Source organism: Equus caballus, chromosome 2, assembly GCF_041296265.1.
Source record: "Equus caballus isolate H_3958 breed thoroughbred chromosome 2, TB-T2T, whole genome shotgun sequence".
NCBI lineage: Eukaryota > Metazoa > Chordata > Mammalia > Perissodactyla > Equidae > Equus > Equus caballus.
Window position 1 is genome coordinate 65,013,509 of NC_091685.1, and position 20,000 is coordinate 65,033,508.

A 20,000-nucleotide genomic window follows, 5' to 3' on the forward strand; every position below is an offset into this window, starting at 1 on the left:
TCAGCACGGAGCTTTGTGCTCAGTGTGCAGGCAAACAGCACTTGTTGACTCAGCTTAGACGCTGAGGACAGAACTACCACCAGTGAGTTTAAGCAGGTAAGGGCGAGGGTGACAGCAGACACCAGGAGGTATCCCATGCTGGCACGGAGAGACCCCAGGGCCTGAGATTCTGTTTCCTTTCTGAGATTCGTACAACAGGACTGACTGAGCGCAGCCTGCTCTGTGCGTGCTGGTCTCCCTGCTGGATGACTCAGAGCCGCGAGCCTCCGGAAAACTCTTCCTTCTCTGAGAATCGACACTGTGTAGACAGAGGCAGGGAAACAAGCGCAGTCCGAGCACTCAGAGACCTGGCTTTGAACCCAGCTCTCCCACTGGTCTGCTGCGTGACCTTGCCCGTGTCCCTTTTGTCTCTGGGCCCCAGCTGTCTCTTCTTCAAGTGGAAGAGCTGCTGGCTGCTGTCTAAGGCCCCTCTCCTACTCTAACATCCTAGGAGAGAGATGAAGCAAGGTTTGCTACTCCCATTTTGCAAGGAGTTCAAGGTTCAAGGAGGTGGAGGACCAACTCAAAGTCACACAGCGAGGCAGTGAAAGAACTGGGGCTACAACTCTGGACTCTGGGTTCTGTGCTCGCTCCCCTGCAGCACTGTGCCTCCTGCAAAGAGCAGCATAAATCCTGTAGTTATTGGCTTACTGCAGACGTAGCATTGACTGGGGACTGTGGCCCTGAGATCAGGGCAGAAAGGACGTTACCACTCGCTGCCTCTTCCCAGGCCAGTGACCTGCTCTGTCCAGCTCTGTCATCTGCCCCATGCTCCCTGCTCATGATGGGATGGGCCACTGGGTGATACCCCCATCCCTCAGGCTCCCTTCTCTATCACGCCCAGCTCTCCTTTGCACAGCTGCTCTCTGGGTCTCGCCACCTAAGATGTGCCCGGGGCTATGTGATTCCAGGCAAAGTCAGCCTGCTTTTGGAGGCCAGGCTGGATTCAGGTAGAGAGAGGAAGCCCCGGAGAGGGCATGGCATGTCACCAGCCCTGGAGCCCTCTGAGAGAAGTCCAAGAGACAGCAGACCCTTGGCTGGCAAGTGGGCCCCGCGGGAGCACTGTTCCAGATTCTCCCTCCCCGTCTACCTTGATGCCCAGGGGGGATGTTTCTCCCCCGAGAGGTTTGATAAGCTTCCTGATACCTCTTTAGACAGAGGAAGGAGGTTCCAGGTTTTTCCTAAATTTTTCATCCATTCATTCATCGATTCATCCCTGACTCCATAAACATTTTTTAGCATCCACATCCCTGTGCGGCTGAAACCGCTATGGCCCAGAGGGAAGTGTGAGAGCTGCCATCCTATCCTGTCAAGGCCTGACCAGGACCCCAAACACCCCTGTAGCCTGTGTGAGTGCATCGAGAGAGAGAGAGAGAGTGTGTGTGTGTGTGTGTGTGTGTGTGTGTGTGTGCATGCTTAGGGGTGGTGGAGGGGGCAAGTGAGCACTGCTCCAGCCCAGGCCATATTCCGGTGACCCCCATGCTGGAGGAGGAGAAAATCAGGTGTACTGGCCAACCCAGGAACAAACAGGGCTGCGAGCACTGCTGGAGTGTCCAGAAGGCACTGGGAGTCTGGGTTGACCCTGGGCTGGGTTGATTAAGTAAAAAGGGATGAAAGCTCCCTCTTGCCTCACCTTTCTCCCAAGTTGAGGGAGATTCAAACATCCCACCCACACCCACACCCACACCCACACCCAGTGTCCCAGTCTTGCTCTGCCAGAGCCCCAAGAGACCCTCAGGACCTTTGAGACTTTGAACACTTTCAGACTCAGACCATCCCGACCCTGACCTGTGGGCAATGGACGACTGGCATTGTCCTCCCCACTGGACCTGGGCCTTCCCCAGGAAGACTCCTGCCATGGGAGCCCCCAGTCACCACCCTCATGGGTGGAGCCCCAACCGGGCCAGAGGCATCCTCCTAGCACCAGCCAAGCTGCCAATGAGCGGGTGGGTATTGCAGGGGCCGAAAGGGGGAGAAGGTGGCCCCTGGATCCTGGAGTCCACACACTCAGCCTGCAGGGGCCCCCTCACCCTCAAGGGTGGCTTGTCCCCCTAACTTGCAAAGCCTGGGGTTGGAGCTAGAGTTTCAGCTACGCAGTAGGTGCAGATGTTTAAGAAACTAGGCTTTCTACATCAAGGTGGGAATGGAGAATGGGTGGTCCCACTGAGAACCCCTCCCTCTCACCCACCTGAGGAAGCAGCTCTGAGCAGCCTTCTGCAGCAACTCCTAGGGGACCCCGGGTCTACTGTGCGAATGTAGGTTCCCTGCTGTGCCCCATGTTCAGGCAAGGACCCAGGCGTAGAAACCCCAAACTGAGAAAATGCCCCAGAACTGAGCTGAGATTGGAGCACCCCTTGGAGTCCGGGATGAAGTGCCCCATAGGTGAGGTCTGTCCGGGAGGGCCTGGTTGACTCCTATTGTCCTGGTGTCCTGCCTGGTTTGTCATTGTTTAATGGAGTCCTCTTAAGAATTGCTTTAACCGAAGCCAGGATAGGTTGGGGACCCTCTGCTTGTGCTTCCAGCTTCTGCCACAACTGCCTTTCTCAGTGTGAGACCCACATGTGCAATGAGCGAGTTTTCACCTAAACTCAGGCAAAATCCGGAAGACGATAAGGGCTGACCTGACTCTCCTTCCCAACCCTTCCCCTACTCGGTGTCATCCTCTCAAGGACAGCGTGTGTGGCTCTCCCTGGGACGTAAATGCACGCAGATGCAGGCCACTAAGGACAGACGGCTGACTCTCCCCTTAGGGCAGGGCTAAGAGACGGACTCGGTGTCGCTGCTCCTCCCAGTTGTGCCACGAGATGCATGAAGCCCCCAGGCCCCCAGGCTCCGGGGTCAGGGGAGGTGGGAGTGGCAGGCGAGGGCATCTGCACCATGTGCAGGGACCTTGCTGAAGGGCTCACAGACAGTGGCGGAGCCGCCCTGCTGCAGCGACGTTGCGACTTACTGTACAACGTAAACAGACAGCTGTTCATCTCTGTGTTTGCGATGGCATCTTCATTTTTCAACAAATCCTCAGGAGCAATGAGTTCGACAACAAAGGAAAGTGCCTCAGTAATGGAAATGTAAGTCTCTTAACTTTCCCTTTTTCAAGAAAGTTAATAATAACGCGCACAAAATGCTTATCTTGAACTGTAACATGCACAAAATAGTTGTCTGTGTTTACCATCCACCCTGAGAACCACTGTGGTGTCACCGATTCTATAAGAGGCAGGACCCATGTCTGCTCAAGAAGCATCAGCATCGAACTCAAAGGTCATCAGTACCTTTAGGAAGACCGTCTAAAATCTTGGTTAAACAGTGTGCCGGGGGTGTCTGCGAGGGTGTTTGGGATGAGATTAATAGTTCAGTCAGTAGACTGAGTAAAGCAATTGCCCTCTCTCATGTGGGTGGGCCTCATCCAATCAGTTGAGGGCCTGAAGGAAACAAAATACTGACTTCCCCCGACTAAGAGAGAATTCTTCCTGCCTGACAGCCTTGAGGCTCAAACTGAGAGATCAGCTCTGAAGATTTTGGACTTGCCAGCCTCCATAATCACGTGAGCCAACTCCTTATAATAAGTATATATATAACAGTATATAATATATTTATATTTTTATATTTATATCCTATTGGTTGTGTTTCTCTGGAGAACCCTGTCCAGTACATTTGTCAGTTCCAAGTTTTCTCACACCCTAGGCCCGAGTGAAGTGACAGCACCATCGAGAGAACGTCACTCATGGCTAAACGGCCCCACTTTTATACTAGTGTAATCGGATGTCTCAGTAGGGAAACGGTCAATTGCAGTGACAGTTCCCTGTTCTCATCTAATTCAGGCAATCAAAGTAAGGCTTTTGGACATTCATCCTGTTCAAGGTGAAATATCTCTCAATATTGCGAATACTACTGGAAATCCACTTTTTAAGAGTTCAACACAAAAGGTAAAAGTACTTGTTTTGGGGGTGATAATACTATCACCTCAAATATGTAAAGGTTGATCAAAGCAACGTTCTCACTAAAGTTGAAAAGACAAACTACGGAGCAGACGTGGACCCAGACCTGGCGGTGGGCAGTGAGAAGTCAGACCTGCACCAAGAGGGGCAGAGCAGAAATGCGGGTGGAGGAGGGACAGGAGGGGGTGGAGGGCAACTTGGAACAGCATCAGACTCCTGCCGTGAAGATGCTGTCCTTCGGAGCCAGGGCAGCCACTCGTCCATCTCACAGATGTCACCTGACCGGCCGTCCCAAGCAGACTCTGTTAGGCACCAGGGACCCCAGGGTCAACAGGACAGTCAAGGTCCTGCCTTCAAGGAGCTCACCTTCTAACGCCAGACACGTGCAAACGAGTAAACAAATAAACGAGTCACTCCCTATTGGGATGTGTGATATGAAGGCCATAAGAAGCTCAGGTCACTTTGGGGTGTCAGAAACTTTACAACTGAGGCTATTGGACAGGCACATAGGAAGTGCCCACAGTATGCCAGACACTGGGGTAGGTCGTGTACATAGAGAAATGAACAAGACACAATTAGTGTCCCCAGTGAGCTTACCATCTGAAATAGGAGGAGGGTGTATACACAGCGACCAGACGCTGCTGCAAGGAAGAAAGAGACAAGTGCTACAATAGACACACAACAAGGCAACCTTTAGGACTATGGGAGGAAATCAGGGAGAGATTCTCAAATGAAGGACAGTGTGAAATTGACTTTGAAAGATAGTGAGGATTCTAACTGAGGGGCTATAGGGGAAAGTGAGCTATATAGAAAGAACGAGAAAGCATATGCCAAGGCCCTGGGCTGGAGGAGAGAAAGCAGGAGCCGGGACAGATGCAGGCTGTGGGAGGTGACTGCAGGGACTGGAGCAACAGCAAGTGAAAGAACTGGCACACAGGGTGGGGCCAACATCCAGGAAAGGGCTAGGGAGCGCGGACTCTTGTGGAACAGGGCGCCATTAAAGGTTTTCGGCAGGGGAGCAAAATGCTCAGAGGTATAGAGGCCGGGAGAAGGGAGACCAGGAAGGAGGCTATTAAAATTATTCAAGCCAAGTATAATATTAGCTATCATTTATGCATTACACAACTATTTCATAAGTGCCTGCTGTGTGCCAGCGACTATTCTGAGCCCTGACAATTCTGCACTGATCATGAAAAGTCCCTGCTCAGGAAGCTTCTGATCTAGCGGGCAGGGAGAATCAATGAGTAAACAAGTGAAGATTGATGTCACAGACGGTGAAGGTATACAAGCTGAGCTCCTACTGTGTGCCAGGCACTCTTCTAAGCACTTGACATGGAGTAACATAGTTCTAATTTCATGACAATCCTGTAAAGTAGGTATTATTTTTATCATCCCCATTTTTTAGATGAGAAAACTGATGGTCAGGGGTTGAATAACATCAGGCAGTCTAGACAGAGCTCACGCTCTTTGCCTCCACATTTTACTGCCTTTCAAGGGCTGGTGGCCTGGCAGTGGTAGGGGGTGGGGAGGAGAAGTCCCCAAAAGCAGGGCCTTTCCTCTCCCCAGTCCAGGAATCCCAAGCCCGCCAGCCTCCCACCTCCTCTATCCCCCAACTCCTGAGCACTCGTCTCTTTGCACCGCTGTTCCATGGCTGCCAGCTTACTGCCTGCTAGCCTGCAACTAGCTTTGAGAGCCAGGAACCATTGTACCTCTGTTGTGTCTCTTTAGACCTTCATACGGTATTGGGGACATTGCTTGTGCGTAGACTCAAGTTCATTGCCAAACGTGCAGTTTGTTCAGCAAATTGTTCAGCAAAGAGTGGCCACATGGATCAAGTAGAAAAGGAGAACCCCGATGGGAATTCCTCCTGTGTTCTCTGATTCAAAGGGGACAGCTGTTTTATCATCAGGCATTGGAATTTTCCGTGATGGGTAAGAAATCAAGTGCCCATCCTCCTTGGCCACAGTACTCAGAGTGGAGCAGGGTCCCCTCCCTGGTCCTCCTCACAGAAACTCAGGTACAGGGCTAACAATAGAAATATTGATGGCACCTTACAGGTACTTGGCGTACAGATAGGCTTACAAAGTAGCCATGTATCTCGGTGGGCATTTACAGTTTTGACTGCCCAGATCAACAGCTCCGTCCTTGAAGAACTGTTCTCCCCCTGCTGCCCCCATCAGATGGCTCTGACCGGGACTCCCAGCCACAGAGCCTCCCTCCTTGGCTAAAGAGTGAGCACATTCCTCAAGTGGACCAATCATAGTACTCCATTGTCCTTGGCCACAGTGATTGGGCCAGGCATGGGCGCACAACCCAACCTGAACCAATCAAAATAACTCTCCTCACCGCACCCACCACACCCCCAGCCATGCTGATCGATTCAGAGATTTTCCTACCTAGAGCTGGCAGAAAAATCAGCTGGTTTTTCTATGTCTCCCTCTTGGTTGTGAGGCTGTAAGAATCCTAAGAGGCTAGAGCAGCCTGTAGCTGTGACTCCAGCCTGAGCGAAGGAAGACAACACGCAAAGGGAAGCAGAGAGAAAGAGGAGAGATTGATGGAGAGATTGCACCTTAATCCAGTCACCCTGGGAGGGAGCTCCACCATCAGTGGTTTGAGCCAATGTGCACATACCCATTATCTGACTGAGGTCAATAAGACAGGCAGGGCAGAGAACGCTTCCTCGGTGACAGATGAGGAAACTGAGGCTCGGAGAGGTAAAATGATTGCCCAAGGTCACTTGACTAATAGGAGGTGAAGCCATGACAGAAGCAAAAAGAACTTCTACCCTCTAGATGAGAACTCTTGTCTCATCCACCACCCCCAAGGGCATGATCCCCATAGCCAAGACAGCCCCTGCCCACATGTGTGATGGCTGCTGCGTATAAACCACGCCTTTTATTCTGGACTCTGAGCCAGACTACAGCATCTACTCTTAGGTGGAAGACTATTTAGGGCCATGGGGACACAACCTCTCCTCTGGGAACTTGTACACACAGAGTCAAATGGAGGATTTGAGTGACGCTAAACAGAATTTTCCAATCCTCATAATCCCCTCTTGAGAAAACGTCACCCAACAGCAGTGTCATCATTCCCACTCGCTCAATAGGGCGTCTCCCATAAAATGCATTCAGTCCAAACTTCTGTCCACCATTAATGTTTTATTATTATAGTTCTTCACAGTAATACTTGTAAAATGTCCTCCAAAGAGCCCAAAGGGCTTTCTGACATTTTCTGTAAAGTTCTTTTATACCTACTCAAAAGGCTGAGGAAGCAGAGGCCATTCCCAGTGCCGACATTTTTTAGGTAAGGAGTAGGTAACCCGTGTATCCTTTCTGAGGCGCCTTCCTGCTCCAGCATCCTAAGAACGTGGCAACGTGGCTTCCAGCCAAGGTTCCATGGCACCTGGGCCAGAGCGAGAACAGGGACCTAGCTTGCTGAACCTGATACAGTAAGACCATGTTCTCCAGGCCCCATCATCCCAGAAGAGTTTCTCAGGAGGTCGTCCTTCCTATGAGTTTCAGATTTCCAGCCGAATCTGGAAATGCCGTCTCCATGACCCCTGCCACAGAGGAATAGCTTGAAATTGCCCAGAGGCTCTCCTGTAAGCTGGCCTGAGGTGTTTTCTTTTGGAAGACTCCAAATGCCTCTAATGTTTTTGTGAACGATTTAGGCCAGACAGGTGGACAAAGGCCTTGGAACTTTTCTAACAAGGACAGAGCTATTGGGGAAAGTTGGGCAGTGCTGCTCGAAACTCTTTGCAACAAGCACTCACTTGGGCCAGTAGCTACTGTGCCGAGGACAATACCAGGTGGATGTCTTAGGCATGGGGAAGAGACTCAATTTCAAACTCTGAACCAGGAGATTGCTGGTGGTTGGGATGCAAAGCCTAGAATAACTCCAGCCTTCAGCACAACCAAGATAGCCTGACAGCTTCATGGAATAGCCACTGCCCACATGCTGAGAAGGGGCAACATGGCCAGTTTCTCAAAGGTCCATGTCATCCTGGATACCTCTTATGGGCCACCTCCCATTCTCACGGCCTCACCTCTGGCTCCAGCCAAGGCTACAGAAAACTGTCCTTGTGCAGATTTTGTCCACCGCATCCTGACAACACCTCATCTCCAGCATATGCCAGATGTCTTCTGCTTCCTGCGAGGGGACTTCTCTGACGTCACAGCATGCAGCACCGTCAGGAACCAGTGTGACATTCACACATATACATCCTAGAAGTGCAGGGGGTTTAACATCCCATGAAGCAGCCTGGTCAATGGCAGTTTGGAGCCCGCCTTCCTGAATGCTTCTCCCTTTCATCCCTCATGCAGAGAGTTCTGAGACTCGCTCTATGGGGCTCCTCAGAAGACCCCAGTGGGATCAAGCACCAATCACCAGGAGTGGTGGACGACACAGGGACAAACCTCAAATTGGCTTTTCTAACTTCCTGTCTTTGGTCTTCATTCCTGCTCTCTGAGATCACTTCCCAAAGAAACCACACACTGCAAGCAAACCTTTGAGTGAGGTCTGCTTCTGAGAGGAACGTAGGCTAAGACACATGTCTCCATCTTTGAGTTCCCATGTTCCAGCACTAGCTCTGTTTCAGGTATCTGTTGCTGCATAACAAGCTGGCCCCAAACTTAGTGGCTTAAAACAACAGCAATCATGATTTAGCAGTACGGGCAGGGCTCCTGTGGACAGCTTGTCTCTGTGCCACGTGGCATCAGCTAGGACAGCTCAAGTCGGGCTGAAGGATCGACTTCCAAGATGCTTGACCTCCATGGCCGGCAAGTTGATGCTGGCTGTTGACGGGGAGGTCAGCTGAGACTGCTGACTTGGAGCCTAGATTCTCCACATGGGCCTCTCCACATGGCTGCTTGGGCTTCCTCACAACATGGAGGCTGGTTGCAAGCAGGAGCTGATAGTTGTCTTAAAATGGAAAGAACAGGCAGAGCATCTTTGAGCAAGAGACTGGATTCTATTGGTCAAAGCAGCATTAGGCCCAGCCCAGAATCAAGGGGAGTGGGAAAAGAGACATACCTCTCAGTGCAGGGATGACAGAGTATTTTTAGCCATCTTTGATCTGCCACATCAATGGCACAGAACACTAGATAAATGAAGAGTTAAATAAGTGGTTAATTATGCAAGCTAATTAATTAATGCTACCAGCTATTACTCAACAGTAATCTTCCATCCACCCAAACAGCTGCTGTCACTCTGAAATTTCAGAATAAAATATTACTTGGATACTAATTTATTTGAGACTAGAAGGTGTTTTGACCTCAAAGTCATAGAACATTGGAGCTGAAGGGATCCCGGAGGTAAGTCACCTCGGCCCCTTCACACTACAGCTGAGGAAAGTGAGTCTCAGCGAAAGGAAGGGATTTACCCAAGGTCACCGTCAGGGTCAGTGGCAGGGCAGACACCAACCCAGGGCTCAGATTCCCGTGCCAGACCCTCCTACCACATGCGATGCTGGCTGGAGGAGCACAGGAAGGGCTGACTTCCCCATAGGAAAGTGCCTTCCCAGTGTCTTTGTTCCCGGAAATGCCACCCTCCAATCTGAGCGGCTGTTGGAAACTCTTCAAAAACTGAGCAGAGGGAGCCAATGAAAGGGCTGAAGATGTCAGCATGGGGGAGGAGCTCAGGCTGGAACCAGTAAGGCCTCAATGGGCAGCTCTGCCTGCACCACATTTGTGCCTGTCCCAGCTGCACAGCCTGCCAGTCACATGGGCTCCAGCCCATCAATGTGTGTTGCTTCCCATTTCGGAAGCATTTCTGGATCCCCCAGAAGGTGCAAGCACAGAGGAGACTGCAAAAATAGCAAATAAAAATCATCTCTCACTTAATACTGAGGACTTGTCAAGGCACTTCGTTTCATTATCCTTACTTTACAGATGAGAAAACTGAGGCTTGGAGGAGTCGGGGAGCTTCCCCAGCTAATAAGTAACCTGCTGGGATTCAAACCGAGGCCCACCCGACCTAACGCTGACCCTCCACCACGTGCCCTCGATCGGCCATCACACTGCTGTGATTCCTTCCCTCTTGGAGGTGTGATCTAGACAAGAGGTCGACACGCCTCATACTCAGTCTACAGGGCAGCGTGTAACAAAAGGCGGTCGGCCCACAGGCACGCGAAGGCAGACCCATTACAGAAGAGGCAGGACTCGGGCCCAGGAGGGACCACAGGATCCCCAGAAGGCAGGCTTCAGGGATGGGAGGCTTCGGAGCGGGGGAGGGGAGGGCAGGGCATCAGAGCTGGACGAACACCAACCTGAGCAAAGGCTCATTGCTGGGAAGCCGGGGGGATGGGTAGAGTTGGCGGCAGTGTGGGAGGTGAGGCTGCCTGCTGGAATCCAGGGGCCCACAATGTCTGTGTAGGAGGCCGGGGGTCTCCTGTCCTCCAGGTTCACAAAGGGGAACTAGGAGCCTGGCTTGAAGCTGCATGTGCACAGCAAGCCCTGTCACTCTTTAAATTGCGTGTTCGCCGAGGCGCCATGCCCCTCTACCAAGCCCGTCTTCCCTCTGACAAGGGTTGGGAGGGGAATATGGAAGAGAGCCCTGGAGGTGAGGCTGAGCTGCCTTCCCTGTGGTTCCCACATGGGCGTGGACAGGATGAAGCAGAAGGAAAAGCGGTCATTGATCAAGCCTGCTTTGAGTCATTTGATGACAGCACGGAATTCCAATCCAGCCATCCACTCTGGAAGGGGGTCTCAGGAGCCCCATCCTTCCAGCTGAGGAAACTGAGGCTCAAGGAAATGAAGTGACTCACCCTGGGTCTCACATCTAGCTACTGGATTGCTGAGAGCCAGGCCCAAGTCTCTGCCCTCTGTGCACACTTTCTGTCCCTGGCAGCAGTTGGCTGGCAAGGGTTCAACCTGGAAAGGTACAGGAGACAGGAAGACCATGTCCTGCATAGTCACAGTCTGGCTGGACACAGGAGACACATACAGGAAAATGCCACCCAAAAGCCCCTGTGCAGTGGCTAGCAGAGGGAGGCATCTCCAGGCCCAGAGGCACCCCAGGGCCTTTGCCCCTCCTTCCCAGGAAGAGAGGTTTCCGCCCTGAGCAAGACAGTGCACGTCAGAGGCTGAGGCCTGGCAGCCCTGGGCCCGGGGCGGATTCCCAGCACTCTCAGGGCAGCCGGGCCAAGCTGCTGACTCACCGAGCAACCCTCAGACGAGTCACTTCCCTCCTGGCCATTCCGAGTGGCATTGAAAGTGAGCATCCCTGTGTCCCTCACCACCTGCGTCTGAGCCTGCCATACCTGTGCCAGAGGGCCCTGTCCCCCAGAGCTGACTGGCAGCTAGCTGAGTGGGAAGGGGTCCAGACGATGCGGCAGAGCAGGGAACATGCCGTGTGAAACTGGTATTCAGTGGAAGAATATAACCTACATGCAGAACGGGAACACAATGCCTGCTTATTTTCACAGCATGCACCCCTGAAAAGAGAGCTCCACAGGCTTCTGGGGTGACTGGAACATACACGGGAGGGAGTCCTAGGGGCGGCTGTGCTTCTGGAAGGGGCACAGCTGAAGGCTGAGAAACCACGGAAGGTCAGGAGCATAGACTTTGCTTGTCAGGGGTGACGAGCAGTTGAACTGCTCTGGAGGAGAAGAGGTACGTCCTCACTGAGGGCAGCTCAGGCTTCTTGGGCAAACTGCAGGGCGGTCGTGGGGTCTGGTCACATGGGGAACATAAAGGGACTTCTAGAAGAGCCCACAACAGAATGCTCATCACCCAGGAAGAGGTGTGCCTTGATGCACAAACATATTCAGGTTGCATTTTCAGTTTTTTAAAAAGCGAGTTCATGAAACAATGTAATCCCAATATTCTACAATAAAGTTCAGGGGCCTCTGGCCTATTGGTTAAGTTCGGTGTGCTCTGCTTCGGTGGCCCGGGCGTGGACCAACACCACTCTTTGGTGGCCATGCTGTGGTGGCATCCTACATACAAAATAGAGGAAGATGGGCACAGATGTTAGCTCAGGGCCAATCTTCGCCAGCAAAAATAAATAAATTTAAAAAATGAAAGTTTAAAAATACTTGTGTGAGCCCACACATACACCTGGAGAAAAAGTCTAGAAGGAGCACAACACAGTGTTGACAGAAGGCATCCTTGCATCGTGCGATTATAGGGAATCTCTTCCTCTCTCTGTCTCTCTGTCTCTGTTGTTGCGTCTCTGTATTTCCAAGTTTTCTGTATGTACCTACATAACATGTTTAATAAAGGAAATAAGAAAAGGTTTTAAATTAGGCCTGGAAAAGGGAACTTAACAAAGGGCTAAATTTATTTCCAAAGAGACCTTACCATCTCCATTGGTTTAGAATCAGCAGCCAGCTTCCCACTGTGACAAATCCTAAGGCTCACCATTGCACCTGCCCCCCTCTCTGTCCTATCGGGCTCGGCCAGCGGGCACAAGATCCCAACGGCTTTGATATCAGGCCTTGGAAAGCCACGACGTGTATGTGTGTGTGTGTGTGTGTGTGTGTGTGTATTTACATTAAATATAATTTATCTTCTCACATGCAGCACAAATTTTCTTCCTAATCTGCTCTGGTGGGGACAATGACACAGATAGTTTTCATTCCTGACTGATGGCCAAGGGTGGAGTATGGACACAGGCTAGGAGGCGGCAGAGAGCCAGCATAGAGTTAAATTTTCCCGGGGATCATCAAAAGGCGGTGTATCGGGAATTTACATCTCATCATTGATCATCTCCTGAGCTACTCCCATGGCTTCTATTTATTACTATAATCTGAAAGCTCTTGACATAAACCAGTACCAATTTGTCGACAGAAAAACGGAGTCACAGAGAAATAAAGTGACTGGTCTAAGATCAGACATGGAGCGGAGGGCGGACCAGCCCTGAGGAGCTGATCCATCATCCACAGATATTGATTAGACACCTACTATGTGCCTGGCCCCACAGAATCAAAGATAAATAAGATGCCTTTCCCACATAAACATGTTCCCAGACTAGTGGGAGGAGAGAGGCTTACAAACAGAGACATTGCATCATACTTGGGTGCTGTGTGAGAGGGTTGTGGGAATATGCAGAAAATAGGGCCACAAACTCACTTGGGGTGGGAACTGGGAGAGGGGAGGTCAAATGGGTGGAGGGTGTGTACAAAGGCTTTCTGAGAGGGGAGCACTTGAGCCAGGTCCTGAGACAGGAGTAGGAATCCACAGAGTAAAGATGTGGGGGAATGCCCTGGGGAAAGCCCAAGGGAATGGCCTATGCAAAGGCACTGGGATATGAGGAAACAAATTTGGAATTCTATTTGGAATTATTTGGAAATTAGCTGTGTCCAGAACACAGCTGTGTGCTGTGGGGAGTGAATCAGGGGTAAGAGGCCGGCCAGGGGAGTGGGACCTGAATGCCTCTCTGAGAAGTTTGAACTTCGCCTCATTGGTAGTACCAAGTAGGCAACAGATTAAGCCAAAGGGTGACATTTGCTGACCTTATGGAACCTCTTGCTGGATTGGAGGGGGAGAGGCTCAGGGTGACAGCCAGTGAGGGACTGTGGTGAGGGCCTGGGGTGGACAGTAGTGTGGCATTGGGAGGACAGAGTCCAGGAGTCTCCATGGGCCACAAAGGCCCAGCCTCCCTCAGGAGACCAGCTGCTGCCTCCGCACCAGGTCCTGCCCAGCTGGGAGGGTGCTCCTGGGGTCCAGGTTACGTGAGGACCTCCAAGGGTGGACTCAGATGACAAAGGCCTCTTGCTCCATCCTATTCAGTCCAACACACTGTAGGGAGAGGGAGAGAGATCAGGCGACACGGGCAAAGTGGGGCAGACCTCCAAGAAGGTGAGCGGGGGCATGGTGACACATGGGAATGGAGCCAGGCCAGGTGTCTGGGGACCTCATGCCCTGACCTAGCGACAGAGGCTGGGCGGCAGGCAGGAGTGGATGATGCCATGGGCAGGGGAGGTGTTCAGGGCCTGGATGCAGGAGCTGAAGCTCCAGCACACCCTCCAGCTCTGTGCAGGGAGACCCGTCGCCCAGAGACACTCACCTCTGCCACCTCCCTAGAGACCACACCCACGCTGAGGCCAGGAGGAGAGAGGAGGGGAACTCTCCTCTTTCCTTGCTCCCTTTTCACAGGCTCAGAGAACTAGGGTATTCTAGACCCTGGAAACTGTCAAGTCAGGTCTCCTAATTTACAGAAGCCCAGAGAGGCAAAGTGACTTGCCCAAGGTCACCCAGCAGACGAGCGGCTGGGCCAGCCTTGCAGAACATAAGATGTAAAGGCCTAGACTCCAATCTTCCTTCCTTTACCCACCTCTCCCATATTCAAGCCTCCCATGACCAGGAGACTCCCGACGAGGGAGGGCTGCTTTGTGCCATCGGCTGGGCTGCAGGCAGTCTCGCTGCCCAGAGAATGCCCCACCTTCCTCCCAGCCGCCCACCAGCTGTGCAGGCTCAGCTGTGGAGGGTGGATGTTCACCCAGGAGCAGGCTGGGAGTCAGCCCACGGACCTGGGCAGGAACCAGGGGAGAGCAAGCTTGCCTCTGCTCCATGGGCGGGGTCCTCGTCTCTGCCTCCCAGAGATGTGACCTTACACTGCCCCTTTGCCCCACCTGAACATCAGCCTCGCCACCATGAAAGGGCATAATTATACCTCCATCGGGATTGCTGCAAGGATCACATGAAATATCAAATGCGAAAGCATTCTGTCAACAGCAACGCGCCCCCACTGTGACAGGGAGAGGAGCTGCCTGCTCCTCTATGGGAGCGTGCACACTACCTGAGCACATTCGGGGACCTGTCCACACCCAGGCAAATGTTTTCTCCCAGGTGAGCACGTGCTTCTCTGTGCTGGGTGTTAAATACTCCCTTTGTGCACGCTTCTTACCAAGAGCCAGCTCCCCAGTGAGGGTGGAGGGGGTGCCTTTACAGCGAGTCAAGAAGCAGGTCTGGGCTGTGGGAAAGAGGTGGCACCCACGGCTTGGGGGTGGAATGCCCGGGGCAGTGGGCCCGTGCAGGGCCATGCTGTTGTGGCGGGAGGCTCACCTGAGTGTCAGTGGCCTGCAGTCCTGGTGGGGCTTGTGTCTGTGAATGTGTCTCTGAGCAGCCCCTCTACCTTCTCTGGAACTCAGTCCTTATTTTAGGGATGGCCACAGTCCCTGATGCTCCTAGAAGTGCCCTGAGTCCATGACCTGAGTCACCAATCATGAATGCTGGGAGGCCCTTAGCTCCTATGTGGCTCACCCTTCCAGTTGCAGGCTGCGGCCGAAACTTAGAGAGGGTCAGGACTCACGGGGGCCACACAGCCTATTAGGGCAGAGTAGGGTGGGAGCTGGGTCTCCAGTGGGCCAGCCCCTGCCCTTCCCTCTGTGCCAGCCTGGGATGGGGCCTCCGAAGCCCACCTCCCTCTGCACTCTGTGCCCTCGGACCAGTGGCCAGGTGGGAGGGGGCTGGGGCGTGGACTGACTATGCAAATAAAGTGACCAGTTTTCTAGGCCCCAGCTCCAGGCATGAGATCTGACAAGCACATGAAAGCTTTGCAGTCCCTGCCCTCCTTGGAAATGGTTGACTTTGGAGCAAGACGGCTTCCGCTCCTGGGGGACTTGGACGCCGGGGCTCCGAGCCGGGCCGGAGTGCCTGGGCCTGGAGCCTGAGTGCTCTGAAGGTGGGGACCTCTGGGCGTGCTGGGCCCCAGCCCCATTTCCTGTGGCTGCTGCGCGGAGGGCCGGGGCCGGGGTGGGGGAGGAAGGCTCGGCCTGGGCCAGCTAATCTGGAGAAGTGATTTTCCTCCTCAGCCAGCCCCTCCCTAGGCAGGGCTCTTCGTGAAGGTGGGCCCGGCCGGGCTCCCGGGGAGGGGCTGGCTTATCAGGCAGGAAACACTGGGCTCGGGCCACATCCTCCTCCTCGTGGTCACAGCAGCTCCCATGGCAGGAAAACACTCAGCAGCCCGCTGCTCCTCCGCCCTCCCAGCCCCTCCCGCGCCTTCGCCCTCCTCTGCGTCTTCCAGCGGCCCACTGGTCACTGACGAGGAGGCTGAGTGTGGTTGTGGGTTGCTGCCTCGAGCGCTGCCCCGCCTCCCAGCCCCTCTGTGCCCCTGGACCGCCTGCCGCCTGTCTGGGGCCAGGCAGCCTGGTCACAGGGTGGGGCAGGCAGGGATGGCAAAAACCCAACAAAGGGGCACTGACGCCCAGAGACGTCCGGGTGGGCTCCTTGGGCCCCTCTGTACCAGATCCTGGTCCTCGGAAGCCACCACTTGTCCCCTGAAGTGTCTTGGAACCCTAGGGCCATGTGCCCACCTCCATGGGTGCACACTGGGACTCTGCATCCTCGGGGAGGCTCCTGCCCAGCCATGCTCTCCTGGGCCAGCGCCCACTAAGACCAGCTGGACTTCAAGAAGCAGCAGCAGAAACTTCTTAGGAAGTCTCCTGAAGGCATGCTAACCCACAGGGCTCCTGCCTCCCCTCCCATCTGCATCCCCAGGGCCCCTTCTTCCCATCACCCCACATCCCTGTACCTGTGCCGTTAGCCCTTGTCCACAGCTGGGACCCCCGACCCACCAGAGAGAGCTGTGGGGGGCCCTCTCATGCAGCCCCGTCCCAGCCGCCGGCCTTGGCTGGCGCTGCTAAGGCAGACTGACTACTTGGCCCAAGGGGTCTCACCTGGCCCCCTCCCCTCGCTGCTCTTCACCCACTGCCCTCCACCAGCTTCTGTTCTCAGCTTTGTGCTCTCAGGCAAATCCCCTGGCCTCTCTGGGCCTCCATTTCTGTTTTCATCAAATCTGGTGGCTGACAGTGTGATAAATAACCATTTCTTCCAGCTCTGACCTCCAGTGATTTTTTTTTCAAGGTCGTGGAGCTGGGAAAGAATCTCCTGATTCCAAGCCCCATGTACTTTCCAGCAAACATGTCGCTGCTCTGTTCACATCAGGACACCCCCACAGACTGAGGGTCATCATCAGAACAAATCAGCCCATCTTCTGATTCTCTCTCTTGCAGACTTTAAGGATGCTACACGCCTGCCTTGACCTTCGCAGCACCCTGAGATGCCAGAGCTGGTGCTTCTATCTTTCAGGGAAGGGAACAAAGAAAAACAGGGTTATAGAACTTCTTGGGATTGGAACCGAGGAGCTACGAAGCTCTCTCAGGTTCTCTGACGTGATAAGAACAAAGCAGCGTGAAGAGACACAGGCGGGAGCAAGCGGGTGCCTTCACTCCGTCCTCTTCACACGACTCCTCACCCATGGGAGTCACAGCCTCACTTCTCAGGGTTCGTCATCACAACCTCTAAGACACAAGAGCCGGCTCCCCGAGGCCCCTGGTGGCTGTAAAGACATTTTATCCATCAGAGCCCAGCAGCCTTTCTAGAATCCAGTGGAAGATTTTTCTTTTTTAGGGTGCTCTCCTTGTCTCAGACCTGTGCCACCCTACAGCCCCTTGAATGGATGGAAGATGAGTGACCAGTGAAAGGACAGTGAGCAGGGCTAGGGGACCCACATTGGATCCAGGGGTATGAACCTCTCGGAAACAACTACACCCTACACCCACATGCAGAACATTCCAAAAGTGCCCACAGGGTCCACTCCCCCACTCCCAGATGAAATCTCCCGCCTTCCGCCCTCACGATTTGTATGACGAGGCCTTCCCCCTCCCTCCCCATTCCCCCTCCCTCCCCATCCCACATCCAGCCTCTGATTAAAGGGAACACAGACCTGAGAGAGGATCTGGGGGAAACCACAACCCCTACCTGCACCTCGAACATGGTCCCATAATGAAAAGGAAAGGAGTGTGACCTCCACCTTCAGCGATGAGGACAACCTGTGCAAGATGGGGACTAAGTGTGTACCTCTCCACAGATGGCATCAAGTGGACGTGGACACAGACTGAAGCAGGAAGGATTTAGGTGAAGTAGAAGAGAGAACTTTTGACAATGGAACTTGTTAGACTAGCTTACAGAGAGAAAAGTCCCTTTTTTAGAGGATTCTCAAGTCAAATAGAAACCACCGGCCAGGCATGACGAAACAGCAGTCCTCAGTGGAGGCGGGAGAATGAACGAAATGACCCGAATGGTCTCCTTCGCTCCCAGCTCAGCGCCCAAACAAGGGAACTCACAGGGCTCCTCTATCGTCCCTTTAGCCGTGTTGAGGGAGTCATTTCCCCTCATTTCTCCCACACAATCAATCCCAGTGTGACAATCGCTGAACATGTGGCTCTAGCTTTTTCAAACTAGTACCAGCTTCCAGACCTCAGAAAAATCTAAATTGTTCAAAGAAATCTAAAATAGACAATAGCTTTCCTGTACATGCACATGAAGCTTTACAGTTTCTCCAGTGCCTACCAATTCACTACCTCCCTAGATGAGAGAATAGGTCCAGGGATTTCCCCAAGCCCCAGTCAAAATCCAGCGATGGGGTAAGGTCAGGCCCGCCCCCAGGTCTGGGCTCTCTCCAGACACTCCCCCGCTGTCGAGAGCGGCCAGCAGCACTGACGATGTGCTCCGGCGGATTCTGGGGAACCAATCCAGTTGCCTTGCTAACTGATAGAACAAGCCTTTCCCCCTCATAGTAAGTTGATACTCAAGGAAGGGCGTGCCATCCACCATGGCATTTGGGGAAAGGAACACTCTCAGTTTGCTGGTGGAAGCCAGCAGCAAGCACAAATAGGTCCTCAGGAAGACAAGGCCACCATGACTAGTGAAGCCAGCTGAGCCTGGTCTGATGGAAGTCAGTTACCAATCGTCTTCAGGGCTTTCAGTTCTTCCTGTTAAGAAAGAGCCAGTTCATGCTGGAAATTGAATGGAGTCATTTTGTGCCCCAACTCTCAATTGAGGCTCTTTGGGAAAGCCAATAAACAAGCAGTTTGAAGCAACAGCTGTAAAGTTGTTCGTACGCCTAGGCCCCAGGACACCTGCTGGGATTATAGCCAAGGACAGAAACAGGCAAATGTTCCCTGCAGTGTTATTTATAATGGCAAAAAACTAAAAATGGGACAATTTGGTTATCTAATAGCAATGGGATGGTCAAGTAAATTGAGTGAATTAATGCACTGAAGTACTGTGCCATCATCAAAAATGATAAATATGAAGACAGATATCAATGTGGCCAAGCTTCATAGGATGTTGAAAGGACAAAGCCAAATACCAATGGTGTCTACATTTACACTGGGATCATGCCAAATACAATTTTGAACAGGCGAATACAAACTGGAGAGTTCACTCTACAAAAATGAGTATGTTGAAAATAGGGGCCGGCCCTGTGGCATAGTGGTGAAGTTGGCACTCTGCTTCAGGGGCCTGGGGTTCACCAGTTTGGATCCTGGACGCGGACCTACACACCGCTCATCAAGCCACGCTGAAGTGGCATCCCACGTGAAAGAACTAGAAGGACATACAACTAGGATACACAACTATGTACTGGGGCTTCAGGGAGGAAAAAAAAAAAGAGGAAGATTGGCAATAGATGTTAGCTCAGGGCCAATCTTCCTCACCAAAAAGAAAAGCATCATTTTTTGCAGAACAATGAAGTTTAATGACATGGGGAAATGTTTATTTAATATTAATGAATAAAAATGCCTAATATAAAAGACACACGTAGATACAGAACTAGACAAAAAGATAAGACTGGATGGATATACATAAAAAAATTACCAATAATGTCTCTAAGTTGTGGACAACAGATGACTTATTTTTTTCTCTATCATGCTATTTTTTTCTAAACTTCCTACAAACACTGTCTCTTTTGAGGATTAAAATATCAATAGATGATAGATAGAGATGTTTCTTTTCCTTTCTCTTTCCTTCCTTCCTTCCACATCTCTTTCACTGGGATGAAGTCAAGAGCACACCCTTTTCAGAAGGAAAGGTAGGGAGTTACAGATCGTCTGTCCTTAGCTCATTCTGCTGCTCTAAGCGGGGATGAGAGAGGAGGTTCTTCTCCGGTGCCCTTGCGCCCATCTCCTGACCTGTTTACTCCAGGCTACACTCTAGCAGGGGAGGATGAATAGCCATGGCCGCAGCATCGCATCCAGCCTCAGAGCCTGGAGAACCACACACACAAAGGCTCCAGGGTCTT

The 20,000-nt window shown here is 52.5% G+C and overlaps 1 protein-coding gene across 1 annotated transcript in view; it reads right to left on the bottom strand.

The window, feature by feature from the left end:
* The window catches only part of RP1L1 (RP1 like 1), a 124,578-nt gene that overhangs the window by 95,563 nt on the left and 9,015 nt on the right, over positions 1-20,000 (bottom strand). The gene's annotated exons all lie outside the window — the stretch shown is intronic.